Source organism: Myotis yumanensis, unplaced genomic scaffold (genome assembly GCF_028538775.1).
Source record: "Myotis yumanensis isolate MYYU_CA2020_CCGP unplaced genomic scaffold, mMyoYum1.0.hap1 SCAF_6, whole genome shotgun sequence".
NCBI classification, from domain to species: Eukaryota; Metazoa; Chordata; class Mammalia; order Chiroptera; family Vespertilionidae; genus Myotis; species Myotis yumanensis.
Genome location: NW_027223757.1, coordinates 48,585,108 through 48,600,686, shown reverse-complemented (window position 1 = coordinate 48,600,686; position 15,579 = coordinate 48,585,108). Strand labels below are relative to the sequence as shown.

The following is a 15,579-nucleotide window of genomic DNA, read 5'->3' as shown; positions in this document are numbered from 1 at the left end:
TTCCTTTCTGCTCGAATGTCACCTCCTTACAAATCGTTCTCTGGTCCCTGAAGGCAAACACTTCTCTATCCCCTTATTGTTACTCTCTATTTTTAAGTCTTGTTTTATGTTTCTTAATAGAATGTTTTATTATCTATCAGGAAGAAACAGACAATATCGCCAGTCTCTTCTCTTTTAGCAGTACTGTGAAACACCGTGCCCTGACATTAAGTGGGTAAACTGCAATGAGTTTATTCATCATGATTCTGGGTTCAGGAATTTGAGTAAGGTTCATCAGAGATAATGTATCTTGTATTGTGTCCACTGGTCTCACTCATTCAGGTGGTGGCTGGGCTGGAGGACCAAGGGTGGCCTTACTCACATGTCAGGCACTTGGTGCTGGACTGTTGGCTGGGGCCTGAATCCCTAGATGACCATTTTCTCCAGAGGGCAGCCTGGACTTCTTTATCAGGAGCCTCAGGATAGCAAAAGAATGAAAGCAGTAGTTACCATGTCCCATAAACCCTGGGTCCTGAACTAGTGCAGCATCACCTCTACCACATTTTGTGGTCAAATCAATTCTAACACCAACCCAGATTTAACTTGAGGAATTGCATAGACATACAGGCCCAGGAGGAATTTTTATAGCCCCTTTTGCCTACTATTCATCACACATTCTAGAATTTGAAGTTACATGGAAAAGTATTCTAGTTGTGTAGAATCAATAATATAATTGCTTTTCCCCCCCTCATTATCTACTTTAGAACAACGTTGAGTAACATACCTACATCTCTGACTCTGATTCTGTTTAACTGGAATCTTTTATCTCTATTTCTTTATTGGACATTTCTCCTTATAATCCACTATCACTTCAGAAACTATATATAACAAACAAATTCATCTATCTTCTCATGCCATTTTTTTCTCTTAATTCCCCAAATCCTTAGGGCCATACACATTTTACACTTTTAGATTTTGGAATATGATAAAGTATGTTGATTAACTCACATTAGCATTAATTTAAAAAGTTTAAACACCAATTTGGGGGGCATAAATGTCAACTTACTGGCTTTATTGAAAATGAAGGAAAGTATATTACATAGCTATGTCATTGTTTTTGTTATTTTGTATTCTATATTATGCTGTGTTCTTTATAAAGTGAACTCTATGTTAAAAAAAAAGCATACAAGAAAATAAGAGGGATGAAATAAAGGACTACTGAATTTGATAGCCAGATGAAAGTTTTCAAAAAATAATGCTAGAAGCTGGATCAATCTTGGAAATCATATTCCTTTCAGTTTTACATTAAGATCTTTATACCTATTTTTTTTAAGTCATAATATTGCAGCAATTACAACTTTAGGCAAAAACATTTTGGACACCAAATACTTTTTTTCTCCCCTCTCTCCAAAATATGATTATTTTAATTACTGGTAGCAACAATTAATCACTAACTGATTCATCAGCCTGCAGCTGGGATTAGAGAGCTGACTTCCTTTTTTAATTCCTATTTTATGTTCTACTGTGCTCAGCAGGGAATGAGCAACAGCAAACTAATAACCTTTCCCTATCCTCAGTACCTTTTCTGATACCAGCAAAGAAGAAAATTTTGAATATTTTCCCCAACTACATTTCCACATACACACACACGTCTTAAAGGAACTTTAGAATTACAAATTTTGATCCATTTTGCTGTAAGAATAAGGCATTATAGAAAAATGTTTAAGATTTGACCAACTATTCTTTGCTATTTTTCATTAAACAACTCTTGTTAGGAAAATGGCTATATAACTGACTCCAAATGGATAATGATTTTTCTGTTTCTTGGCTACCTGAAATCTTGAACTTCATGTGAATGATATATAAAATGCTGCATTAAAGTCCATAGACAGAGAACAACTACAAGCAAATCTATTAGTTAGATAATGTAGACATATTTATACATTGGAATAAGTTTTTTTCCCTCTACTTCTAATGTACAAAGTAAAAATTAGTTAGAAATGTATTTGAGTCATCTGACTCTAGATATACATTGTATGACTATATACCCATCTTCTCAGTAATAGATCTTCTAATATTTTAGTGTTCTGATGATCATTATGTTGTATTTCCTAGAATTCAGTGCAAAGAATTGCAACCTATTTAGGTATTTCCTAGGAGGTGCCTCTACTCCAGAAGAAGTGTACTTAGTGAAATGATTCTCAATTAAACAATCTGTAGACTTCAAAGTATCTACAAGTGTTGAAGCACAACTTGTGTCATGTGGGCATTTCCCCCCCTTTTCATTAGTTTAATCCAACATATTAAAATAACCTCCTTCATGGAAATCAGAAGTTCTCTTCAATGTAATCACATTCATTCATTCATTCATTCATTAACATAATTATTGTAAAGTTCAGTATCCCTTGAAAATGTTAGCTTCAACTGTTTTCCCCTCTAATTTTCCTTAATGTGACTGAAATCATAATTAGTGTGCATTTGTAATATTACACATACCAAAAGCTTAGCAGGGTCGGAGACTTTATTCTACTTGTGTGCCAAGTTAGCTTGTCATAGTTTCATGGGGGCTAACAGAAGACATGAGACTCCTGAATCAGAAACAGAGGACTTCATTACTCACCACAATAGCAGCAGTCAGCATTTATGTTGGTGTCCCACAGGACGGCATTAAGTGGGCCAAGTGGCTGCTCACACACAGTGGTTTGTATTACAGGAGTGGAATTCCAACCTTAGGAAACTGAATCTTTTATAATATGTAGTAAGAAGGCCTAATTTTTGCCCCAAAGGGAAGCATTATCTTTGTCATTCTGAACAATAAACATGAAGACCTATGGAGAATTGTCTACTAACAATATGCACCCCTCAATTGAACACTGTCTTGTCTCCTTGAAAATATCACTGTGAGTACCCCACTCTGTCAGTCATATTCATTAATCTGACTGATAGAGATTAGGATTAAATCTATTCCATTTGTCTCATACTACTTTAAATTAAGGATATTATCAATAGGACTTGACCAGGAGCATGAGGAAATATACAGTGTTAACATCAACTGCCTCAGACCAGACCACCTAAACAAACTTTATAAACCATCTAGACTTACCTTAGAAATCAAGGTGTGCATCTACAAGATTGATCCAGATAGTTCAACCAACATGATTTTTTTCCACAAGCTGTGGTCCTAAGGATAGATGTCTCTAATCTGCCAGTCTAGTCTAGCGGGTAGCAGAATAAACAGTTTAAACTGCTGAAAACAGCCCAAGAGACAGTAAACATAAAATAAAGTTCATTAAAGAGAGTATTGCTCTACTGAGTTGAACAACCATGTCCATGTCCAGCTCTGCATGGCTGGTGCTGTGGGTGAACAGTGTGGCCCAGTGGACACCAGCAGCTTTCAGCTTAGATGAGCCATCAGTGAATCAGGACCAGGCATTTAGGGCAACCTCTGTGAATCAAGGTCCCTCTTATGCCAGCAGCTTTGCTTCAGTTGGTGGAATAGAGCACAAAAATGTCTCCAATAAGATGATTATCTTTTTTTTTTATTTTCACATAAAGCAAAGATGCTATGGGGGTCAAGCCAGCAACATTACTGACTATATCATTTCAGCTTGACAAGTAAGGATGGTTGAAACCTTTCTTATTAGCCTTTGCTAGTCATTGAATCTAATTCAACTCAACCCCAAATGGTAATATTAGATTGGAAAGTCACAAAGCCTGCATGGGTCAGGTATTCAGTTTTGACTAGTGTCTCATGGCAAGCTGATCACTGCTTTTAAAGGAGTGCACCTAGTAACTGTGTCAGGGAGGCTACAAATCTAAAACCCAAGGGACATCTCTGGGTATAGGATGCCTCCCTTACCAGAGATTCCAATGAGCAAATCATCAGTCACAGCAACCGGTAGCTGGAAGAGGTCAGTAGTGTAGAGAACATGCAACACTCTTTAGACAGCTTCCAACATACCCTTTAAGTCTGGGTCTCAGTCCAAGAATGCCAATATAACGTTCCAAGTAGAATACAAATAAATAATATGATCATTGATAAATTATAATATAAGAATAAACTCCGTGTTTAACAAACCCACAACTGTAAAACTACTTTTGCCCACCCCTGTTTACAGTAAGTGGCAAGATCATCCTTGCTGACATCATCTGTTTTAGCTTTGAGGACTCCTTGGATCAACTGCTATAGTCACATTGCTTTCTGGTTGAGCTTGTGTGACTTATTCCCTTTGACCAATTTGGATCTGACATACACAGGGGTAACATTTTTTAAAGGGGTTTCACCTTATTCTAGGGCCACTGCAGTGTCATTATTTAAAAACAAATAAAACAAAAAACAAAAACAAGTCTTAAGTTCTTGCCTGGTTTTAACATAAAGCCTTGGGGAGTTTTTCAATTTGTTACTGAACAAATTTATCTAGATTTACTTGGGTCTATTTTTCATTCATTCACAGATCATTTTTATCAGCATTGCAAAGAGCATCCAGGGCAGTAAGAGGAATCTGTCTTTTTCACGAATATCGCTGAAAGGGCTGAATCTCCTTCATAGAAGGCATGAGCCACTGAAAAAATCTGAGACCATTTACTGTCATCTTTGAAAGGATCTAGGGATGACATGCTAGTCTGCAGAAGGGACTACGACATAATATGCCCCAATAATAGGCATCATATGCCCCAAGTCAAGCTTTATATCCCTCCGGTCTCATCTCCCAAGTTAACTAACCAACATTCTAATGGTTTGCCTGGTCTCTGCCTACAGTGGTCACGCACATCCCTCTCTTCTTCCTCAGCATACCTCTTTTGAATGAAACGTGGTAGAACCTTCTGCCACCAAACCTCAGGACAAATCTTAGCACAGTTATTGCAGGCCTGAGGATGACCACCAGATGGGAGCATTCATTCCCCAACTTACAACAGCCAGGGCATCACTTGGACAGTTAGTTATCTTTACTCCTACTTCCTAGTGTTTGGCCTGAAACCATCTCCTCAATTTCTCTTAATTAAAAGGCACGAAAGAGAAAGACCCTTTTTCACCCTCTGGACCATACATGAACTCCCTTTTATGTCTGTTAGTCAACTCATGAAACCCTCTATTTTCCCCTTGAGGAAGCCTTGTCTCTGTTGGCATCACCTCTCGCAGGAAAATGAAAGGGTTTGAGATTTTTACCCGACTAACAAGTTATTCTGCCTCTCTTTCGTGAATCTTCAAATAATAATAAAAAAACAAACAAACAAACCTCTTGGATGTACACAATGGCCTTTATTATTTCCAATGTCTGTAATAGTCAGAGTGTCAGTGTTCATACTGGTTCACCAAGCTTCCGTTCACACAGAGGAGCACATCTTATGCGTTACAGTACAAGGGAGTAAACATGAGTTAGAGAAACCGAGTTCTTTGTGGTAGGTAGAATGCATGCCTGATTTTTACCAAAAGGGAAACATGCTTTTATTATACTGAACAGTAGCAAAAACAAACAACAATGATAAGAACAAAAAAAAGGAAAAATCTGACAAAAAACAAACAAACAAAAAACCCAAAAACAAACAAACCAAAACCAAAACACTGCTCTTGGCTCCAGAAGGAGCAACTATATGTTTCTCCTGAGGCCATGCTAACATCCTTAAAGCAACAGTCCAGAACAAAGGCTTGTATCTCTTCTCATAGGGCATGCAGACATAGGAAAAGACCCAGGGAGAATTGTATACTAACAACATTACTATGTAAAAACGCATAAAAGCCAGTGTTCTCCCTCTGGCTTTGTCTCTGTCTCCATCTCTCTCCTTCTCTCTTCTTTCTCTCTCAGAAAGAAAATTCTGAAGAAATGTTTTTGAGGTGTCTTACAGCTTTAAAACGTTTCCTAAAATTTTTTAGGATTTTCATTTGGTGTGAACCTAAGAATTTCTTTAACAACTGACAGGATTAAAAAACTACGTTTTCAGTAATTATTAAATGGGAAATAGAATGAATTCTAATCATATTAATAAAATAGATAAGAAGAATGACTGTATAGAATAAATGGGAGACTGACATGTGGGGATATTGAACATCACAGAATTAGGAGCATCATGTGTAGCTAAGCAGATAATCAGACTGAGGAAATCGGCTGGAATGAGAAAGTCTGGCAAACATTTGACAAAAGAAAACAATTTGAGTTAAATTTATAAATGAAAAGAAATCTAGTCAGTTAAGGTGATGGAGGAGTGAGAGTAAAGCAGTCCCACTTTACTGAGCAAGGTAATAAGTCTGCTCGGAGTATTCTGAACCCTGGAATTTTAGAGACTAAAGATTTAAGGTGGCTATAAAAGAATGAATTGTGGTAGTTGACATAGGAAGGATGAATAAGGATATCAATTGAAGCCTACTCAATGTTAGAAAAATATGGCAATGTATCAGAGATGATGATAGTCAAAACTATAAATGGAAGAAGAAAAAATCCTCTTTGGAATTTTTCAGTACAGAAGTCGTTGAACTCACTTGGAAGTGGGGTGTGTTGGACAGCCTGCTATTTCACAGGACATAAAGATCTTCTCTAGTGGGAGGTAACAGATCAAGCCCTCCCAGCTCCTGTCCGAAGATGTATGCGGCACAAGCTTAGGAAATGCTTATTATTATATTATTTTTATTGTACCATAAATATTCATAGCATCATACCACAGAGGAAAATTGTGCCAAAAGAGAGATAGAACTCCAACATCAATGAGCTTATGGAGCAATGTTATATGCAGGAGGAACAGAAGGAGAAATGTGATATACTGGCTTTTAATTTTTATTTGAGGCTGATGCTCATGGCTATCTGGAGCCAGCCTCATTAGTAGAGGAGAAAAATAAATTACATTCCTATAATAGGGAAGTGCACTACAGATTCCAAACTCTAGTTTTGGCCAGCTTATTTATTGCATAAATATGAGGATGTTATAACTATTACCATTTATAATTATGCTTTTAAGTCAGGTTTTGTTTTCCCTTTTATAAAAATAAACACACTTAATGTCCAAGAGACATTGAATTAGGCCAGTTTAACTATTCTCTCAAGAGAAAATGCCTTTGTATGGTCAAGGGTTTTACACAGGGTGTACACATGAGTACTTCCTTTTGATATTTCTATCTGGGTCTGTCTTGAAACTGAGAACTAAAAGGGGCAAATGGAGAAGTTAACAGATCAAGAATTAGTCTTTCTAAAATATATTTTGCGTCTCAAGTGTAATTCCTTAATGAAATGCATTTCATTTGTGCTTAGCTATCTCAGAAGCCTCCTACTGCAATTGCCTCAAATCTTGCTGCCTGTGCAGTCTATCTTGCAACAAAATCTAAGTTAATTTGTACCTGTATTATAGAAGCTAAACACACCTGAAAAGTAGTCCAGCGGAAAGGCATCTGTGTACATTGTCCTGTATACAACAAAGCAGATCTGCTTTGCATTGCAACTTAGAAATCCAGTTCTATCTGTACCTTTGTGCAGACATAAGCATATGGTGAAATTGGCTGAATTCTAGGAGTGTGGGTTTGGTTTTATTTTCCTTGCAACATCTCTAGGGAAACCACTGAAGGAAGTTGTATTGTCAAATAAATAATATAATAGCTAACATTTATTTAGTCTTTTCAATGTATCAGGCATAAAATAAACATTTGTTTGCAATTTCTTATTTAATTCTAACCACAGTCCTATGAGTCCAGTACTATTATCTATTATCTTCATTATAAACACATGAGAAAATGCAGGTTTAGATGGTCGCATAGCTGTTCTGAACTCTTAAGCCTGATAAATGATATTATCAGTACTTAGGCCAAGTTCTCTATGACCTTGGAGTTCAAGTTCTTCATCAAGATCTGTGCATAAAAACACCCAAACACAGTCTAGGATTCTGCCAAGGAATGAATCTAAAATTGATTAGAAAATAAAGATGAGGCATGCAATTCAGTTAACTTGATTTGTTCGAACATATTATTTACAAATGTTTTCTCTTACATTCTCCCATATTGGAAAGTTATCTTCATCAAGAACCCTGGGGAGCAGAGTGGAAATCCAATTTGGGAAACTGCCCTGCAAATATCAGCTGCTGCTTCGAGTGGGACCTGGCACCTAGTGGGAGGTTCAGTGTGAGACATCAGCCCTTTCAGAATCTCACACTCAGTCCATGATTGTAACCCCAATGGTGACTTCAGAATATCAACTTTATAGCTGAGTCTCTCAGCAATAGCTTTTAAAGAGAATTTTGAATTAGCAAAATACCTTAAAAAGATTTTAAGTTAAATATAGAGTCCGTGTTTAGGCATGTCATTGTGTACACAGCAGTCATACTTAGGAATTTGATATATATTAATGAGAAATACATTTTAATCTTATGTAGTGATTTACTCAATAAAGTGTTTAAATTATCTATATAATAAGTGCAGGCAAAAACAGAACAATTATGTTGTTTAATTGTGCTCAATTATCTTCTTGAGAAAATAAAATGAACTGACTGATGAAATAAATTATTATCACAACTTTGTATGAAGGCTAAAAGACAAAAGTATTAAATATAACTATAACTATAATAATTTGTTAATATATACACAAAGTAAAAGACATAAATTATAAAATAAAATATATAAATGTGTGTGGAGGTTGAAGAGTAAAAATGCAGAATTTTAGTATCCATTAAGATTATCAGGTTAAAATAGTTATAATCCTAATATATAAAAAGCCAGGGGCAGTCATGACCAAAACAACAGGATGGATGACTGAACAGCAGGCTGCGTGGTGTGACCAGGCTGGCAGGGGGGTTAGTGAGGGATGACCAAACGACTGAACAGCAGGCTATGTGGGGCAACCAGGCTGGCAGGGGGTGCAGTTGGGAGCGACCAGGCCAGCGGAGGAGGTAGTTGGGGGTGACCAGGCCAGCAGGGGAGGCAGTTGGGGGCTACCAGGTCAGCAGGGGGGGCAGTTAGAGGTGATCAGGCTGGCAGAGGGTGCAGTTAGGGGCAATCAGGCAGACAGGCAGGTGAGCAGTTAGGAGCCAGCTGTCCCCCATTGTGAGAGGGATGTCCAAATGTCAGTTTAGGCCCAATCCCTGGGATCGGGGGGTCCCAGATTGGAGATGCTGCAGGCTGGGCTGAGGGGACCCCTCCCCCCTGCACGAATTTCATGCACTGGGCCTCTAGTTATGTTTTATGTAAGCCTCATGATAATCACAAAGCAAAAACCTATAGTAGATACACAAAAAATCAAGAGAAGGGAATCTACACATACCACTACAGAAAATTATCACATAAAGCAGGGGAGCAAAAGAAGAAGAATGGAACAAAGTAATTATAAAGCAGCCACAAAACCACTAACAACATGGCAGTCATAAGTTAATATGTGTCAATAATTACCTTATACCTAAATGGACTAAATTCTCCAATTCAAAGACATAGAGTGGTGAATGAATAAAAACATACATAAGTATATGCTGAGGATACTAACTTCAAATTTAAGGACACTCACAAACTAAAAGTGAAGGGATCGGGCAGGGGTAAACTTATAGTTGTATCAGAGAAAATAGACATTAAGACAGACTGTAATAAGAGACAAAGAAAAAACAAAACAAGATGGGGATCTACTGCAGGATCTTATAAGAACTGCAGGCATCACCAAGGTCAGGAGGGCCCTTGGAGATGACCTGAAGGCACTTAAGACAGAATTTACAACAGGAATGATTTTTACCAATGGAAGCTATGGCAATCCAGAAACTGAGTGATAATACCTCCCAGCCCTCACCTCTAATAGCATTGATCATAAGAATTCCCACTGTGGCACCGCAAGTGATGGAACTATTTCATGCAGCTATTGAGCATCTTTACTGTGAAAGATATGATAAAAATTTTTCTAAATAAATAATATGGGACTGCAGTATTAGAAGCTGACAAGGGAAAAATTTCAAATGTTCAACAAGAATACCACTAGTGAATATATAGATTTCTTAACAGATGAAATGATTGTCATGATATGGAGATGTGGGAACTGGCCAGAAGAACACTATGCAATGGTTGCACTGATTTTTATTTATTTTTTTGCCTACTCCAGTGCAAACAAAATTACAATTGAAATGTTAATGAATTCCTGTCTGTGAAGAAGAGACTATAAAATTCTGTTGGCAAAAGTAGCATTTTGAATAAATAAAAGGTTTGCTGCAGCTGACCACCCTAAATGGTCAAATAGTTAAAGGATTTTATAAGGGCATTACTTTGTCTAAGTAGAAGTGTCAAGTTTACGTCTTTTCTATTGTTACTTTTAAGAAAACAATTTATATTGGATGAAATCCATGAACTTAATATAGAATTTAAAGCATTGTTTGAATCTTTACTGTGACAAGATTTTGCATTGAGTTAAAAAGCAACAAACAAGCTAAAATTAGGTATTAGCCTTACCTCTCATAGATATTCCTCTGGGAAAACATTGAGTCCCTGACTACAGAAGTTGAATTTTATCAAACTAAAGTTTGTTCTAGCATACTCACTCTCAGCTGTAGTTTCAGTTTATAAAGACAAAAATAATTAGCATATTGCTACTATTCCTTTATTAAACAAAACAAAAATATGTTTATTTTTTCCTCTAAAAGATATTTTTCTTATATTTTGATAGAGAAGTTCTACCTGACCTCTCCATAAGTTTATTTGAAAAGAGCACCAACTATCAATCCAAAGTGTTCTGCTAAAAAGGCAGGAAACAAATTAAGCACAGTGTTTGCTTAAAAGTTCACACTACAATTTTTATACAATCCCTTCATTCTTTATATTCTGTAAACCCTGGGTGGATATCGATAATATATATTTTCCTCCAAGTACTGCTTTTACAGCATCTCACAAATTTTGTAAGTTGCATTTTCATGTAGATAAACATATTTTAACATTTCTCTTGAAATTCTTTCCCCCCAATACTACTACTAGTTAATTAACACCTATAAAATACAAACTATGTGCTGGATCCTACTCTGTTTTTTATATATTACTCAATGTTGCCTCATGACATTCTCATGAGATATATATAATTACTATCTTCATTGTAGAGAAGATGAACCAGTCACAGGGAGGATAAGTGACTTTCTCAAGGCCACATAACTGATAATTGCCTGTCATAAAAGATATTGGATGAAGACAGCATGTTAATCAACTGTCTCTTAATATCATTTCCCACATAATCTCAAAGAATCAGTGCCTCTATTACATTCCTCTTCATCATTGACAGAAATGAACATTTTTTCTGCTTTTTTGTTGTTTTGTACAATTTCTCATGCTTACCAATGATCTGTAGTTGGATTTATGCCCTTTATATTTATCATCTGTCTTTTTCTGGTGTGTGCAGCAGTGATAGGATCCAGCAGCAGATCTGTGTGATGGCACCAGTGGTACCAATGGGACATCCAAACAACTGTGATTTTTCAACATAAGCTTGGCTGTGGTTCCTCTGACAAAGCTTCCGTTGTTTTCTGCCCATTTTCCTAGTAGGTCTTGCATCCTGCCAGCTAATTCTGTGAGCTACCCAACATTCTCTCCATGCATTTATTTTCTTCTTTTATTAGCTAGAGCTGCTTTTGCTGCTCACAACCAAGATCTGTAACTGAACAGTTGTTACCAAGGAATGGAGTGCATTAGCTCCCCGCAAGGGATTGTGGGGATCACCAATTGTTTATCTGGCATAGCTGGGTCAAAAACTAGTCAAAATCTTGCTTAAATGCCAAGACAGGAATTCAACAGCAGTAAAAAAGCTAATCAAATCATTGCCTGTGGTCACCTGGCATCAAGTGCTCATTGCAGGCATAACTTTGGGGAATTGAGTTGCTCCAACCCCAGAACAGAAGGATGTACACAAGGAATTTATGGACTTACAAAAGGGGCAGCAGCTTTGAACATCAATGGGCAGCTTAAAGAAAGAGAATGACAAGTTAAAATCCTTGAATTCTAGGCTCATAGCACTGACTGAATCCAGGGAGTTCCTAGGATCAAGATAAAAGAACCTCTTATCTTTTGTTGCTGCAGGGACTGAGCTGGTTAAAAACAAAATGTGGTCTTAGAGATAGTAAAAACACTACCAGTGGAATTCTGAGTTTTTCGTTCTCGCTTATGTAAAAATTAGAGAATTGGTAGGAAAAGAGTATGTTGCCATGATAGCCTAAACACAAACTCCCACTCATAGTCCACTGTCACTGGAGAACATACGGAGAATTTCCTCATACCTCTCCCTAAAGACACCTGTAGCCAGGGTGCGGGTTCTCTGGGGATAGAGACATGCACAAATCTTTGGGAGATGCTTATACACAGATCTTAAGAATCTGTGAATCCATTGTGCCTAATGGGATGATTTTCTTCCTTCCTCCCTTCCTTCCTTCCTTCCTTCCTTCTTTCCTTCCTTCTTCCTTCCTTCCTTCCTTCCTTCCTTCCTTCCTTCCTTCCTTCCTTCCTTCCTTCCTTTCTTCCTTCCTTCCTTCCTTCCTTCCTCACTCTCCCTCTTCTTTCTGACCTACAAAGCCACTTGTAAAGCTCATGAAGCAAAATAATGTCATAAGAAGTCCAGTTTTCTCTAAGGCTAGTATATCATGTAGTAGAGCTTGACAATTGTTTCACATTGTGTCAGAAAAGGAACTAGCAGAATCTATGTGAAGGGATTATTGACTTTCCTAGGTAATAAGGAATCTCACAGAAACTGAACTTGGGGATTAATGACAAGGACTTGGGGGAGAGGGGAGAAGCAAGGATGAATTACTTGAAATAGGCTTAGAACATAAAGAATATCCATGCTACATGTTAACTCAAAGGCATTCCCACTCATAATAATTAGCTGGGAAGAGAACCTGCTCTCTCAATGTCAATGATCCTTCTGTATAAACTTCAGAATTTACTTAATGAACAATATGGCTATGGTGATAAATATGGGTGCTACTTACAAGTACAAAAACATAAGATTCCCCTTACCAGTATATTAGAATGTATTTCCAAAAATAGTATATCAGAACCTACAATATTGTACTATATGTTTGAATGTTACTTTTATTTTTTATTACTTTTGTCATGGAGGGTTTTTGTAATGTGGATTAGATACTTATTCTGTACTTCAATTTATATTTGATTTTCTTATTCATCGTGCCTCAAGTCAGCATTACCATGAATGTCCTAGACAACTGAATGCCTTATTCAACATCATTACATCGATCACAATTTCTTCCAAATGAGAAGCTTAACTTCCCATGGGGGAAAACACACACACACACACACACACACACACACGAAGAGATAATGACCTTAGGTTAGTTTAGTTTTATCAGATACCTCCTTGTAGAACCTATATGGCACCAGATCATAGGATGCTGCCAATTATTTGAAACTTTGATTTGTATATGGTAATATTTCTTTTATAGTCAGTATGCATTGATCCAAAAATGAAGGAATAGAATTGGAATTAGCACCTCTCCCAAATAGACATAATCAACCATTCCATTTTTTTTTTATTCCCACTTCTGAAATTATGGGAACTACTGGTTTAGAAATTAGTAATAACCAAGTGAGAAATGTTCTTCCAAGAGATTCAGCAATGGATGTAAGCAATGCCATCCAGGTAATTTAGAGTCTCATGACAATGTGTCAGTAGGTAAAAATGGAGATATAGTATATTGGATGAGATAATAGATCCAGAAAATCTATAGGGAAGAGTGTTGATGATGCATGAAGGCATCAAAGAGGATGTGCATCTGGCTGATTCCTGGGGAATTTTCGTACAACCATTTCTAGTTGTAAAATACGGAGACTCTGTACAGATAAGAATAGCAAGAGCTCAGAATCCCTAGGCACCCAGAGCAGGGCACTGACCTAAGTTACACCATCTGGATGCCCAATTTTTAATTTTGAGAACATGTTACAAATAAGGATTTGTTAAAAATTGATTGACCATAGTTGTTTCCATGACAGCAGTGCCCAGTGACAGCACGACTAGTATAGAAGTATCCAGGGGCCACCGAGCAGGTGGCACCAGGGAATTCCTCTGGTGAAACCTACTTGATGCTTAAGCCTGATACGTAATTTTTGATTTTTCAATATGTGACTCTCCAATTTTTATTCAGCTCCAACCTCAAAATATCCTGCAATGGAATACTTTGTCCAACCCTACAGAGCTCTTTACATGCCACTCCTAAAGCTGATATTATCCCCTCTTCCATGGTACTTCTCATATCATTTATAATTACTCTCTTTATTATATTAACTGTCCTATTAGAAACTGGACTAAAACTTTCCTGTGGTTAAGACAGTGTAGCCTCACTCAAGGCCTGGTGTAGAGTACGAACCCTGAACTGTGATTCCACTAAATGTGTATCCTTGATTTTCTGGACATTGCCCTATGCCAGTCAACAATGTATCACCTCTGGATGCAAACTCTCTTCTAGACTCTGCTTTGTGATGCCGGGGCTGAAAATCTGCAAACTATATTTTGCTTTGCTAGTTTCCTCTCTGCAGATCTTGGCCAGGAGAAAGCAGTAGAGGGAGCTGTATGGATGGAGGAGGAGGAGGGCCTTGCTCCATCTTCTTTGCATGTGTTGGCTTCCTGTTCACTGGCCCTCCCACTCAGCATTGGCCTAGCCCAGTGATGGCGAACCTTTTGAGCTCGGCGTGTCAGCATTGTGAAAAACCCTAACTTAACTCTGGTGCCGTGTCACATATAGAAATTTTTTGATATTTGCAACCATAGTAAAACAAAGACTTATATTTTTGATATTTGTTTTATATATTTAAATGCCATTTAACAAAGAAAAATCAACCAAAAAATGAGTTCGCGTGTCACCTCTGACACGCGTGTCATAGGTTTGCCATCACTGGCAGCTCATCTCACCTCTTGCCCTTGGCAGCCGCAGTTTATTTCAGTAACATGTTGAACTGAGTTTTCCGTTTTTCAGCTCTTGCAGAACCAGCCTCGATGTGTTCCTGCAGAATTTTTTGCACCTGCTGCTGCTGCTCAGCATCCCACTTCAGAGGTGTGGGTCCCAGTCCATGAGGTTTCCCCTCCAAGAGAAGAGACACCAGCCTAGATCCAGCAGCACCTCTTTTCCACGGTCTGAGTTTCAGCCCACAGGATCCCTCCTCCCAGTCAGTTTCTACATTCTCATCCCGGGCCCCAGGATGGGGGCTGAAGCTTATAGAAACTCCTCATATAATAATTTAGTTTTTCTTTTTTCCTTTTAAATTCTTTAATACCTAGTTAATCATTTTTATATAAAACTATTTCTGTTAAAATAATTGATTACTGTCCTGAGCAGAGCTGGACTGGGACAAACTCTTTCCCAGGGCAGGAGGCATAAAAGCATGTGTGAAGGTACCCTAAATTTCTCCTTTGGCCAATTTAAATCCTAAGCCCTGAACGGTGCATTTTCCTGATTGTGCTTCTGCATGTGATATACTGACTCAGAGAACTAGAAAAACACAGGTGCTGAGGCCAATTTGAATTGTATTTTCAGTATTCACAATCAAAACAGGTAATGAGGATATCCGTGTGTCATTCTCTGTGTTTTTGTATTGTTTGAATAATTTACAAGAATAATCATGTATCAATCAAGGTCCTGCAGAAAACAGATTACATATTCAAATTGAGTAAT

The 15,579-nt window shown here is 37.6% G+C and overlaps 1 pseudogene; it reads left to right on the top strand.

Annotated features, from left to right (window-relative positions):
* Positions 1-3,303: 3,303 nt before the first annotated feature.
* Positions 3,304-10,201, top strand: LOC139012847 (activator of 90 kDa heat shock protein ATPase homolog 2 pseudogene; annotated as a pseudogene).
* Positions 10,202-15,579: the final 5,378 nt, after the last annotated feature.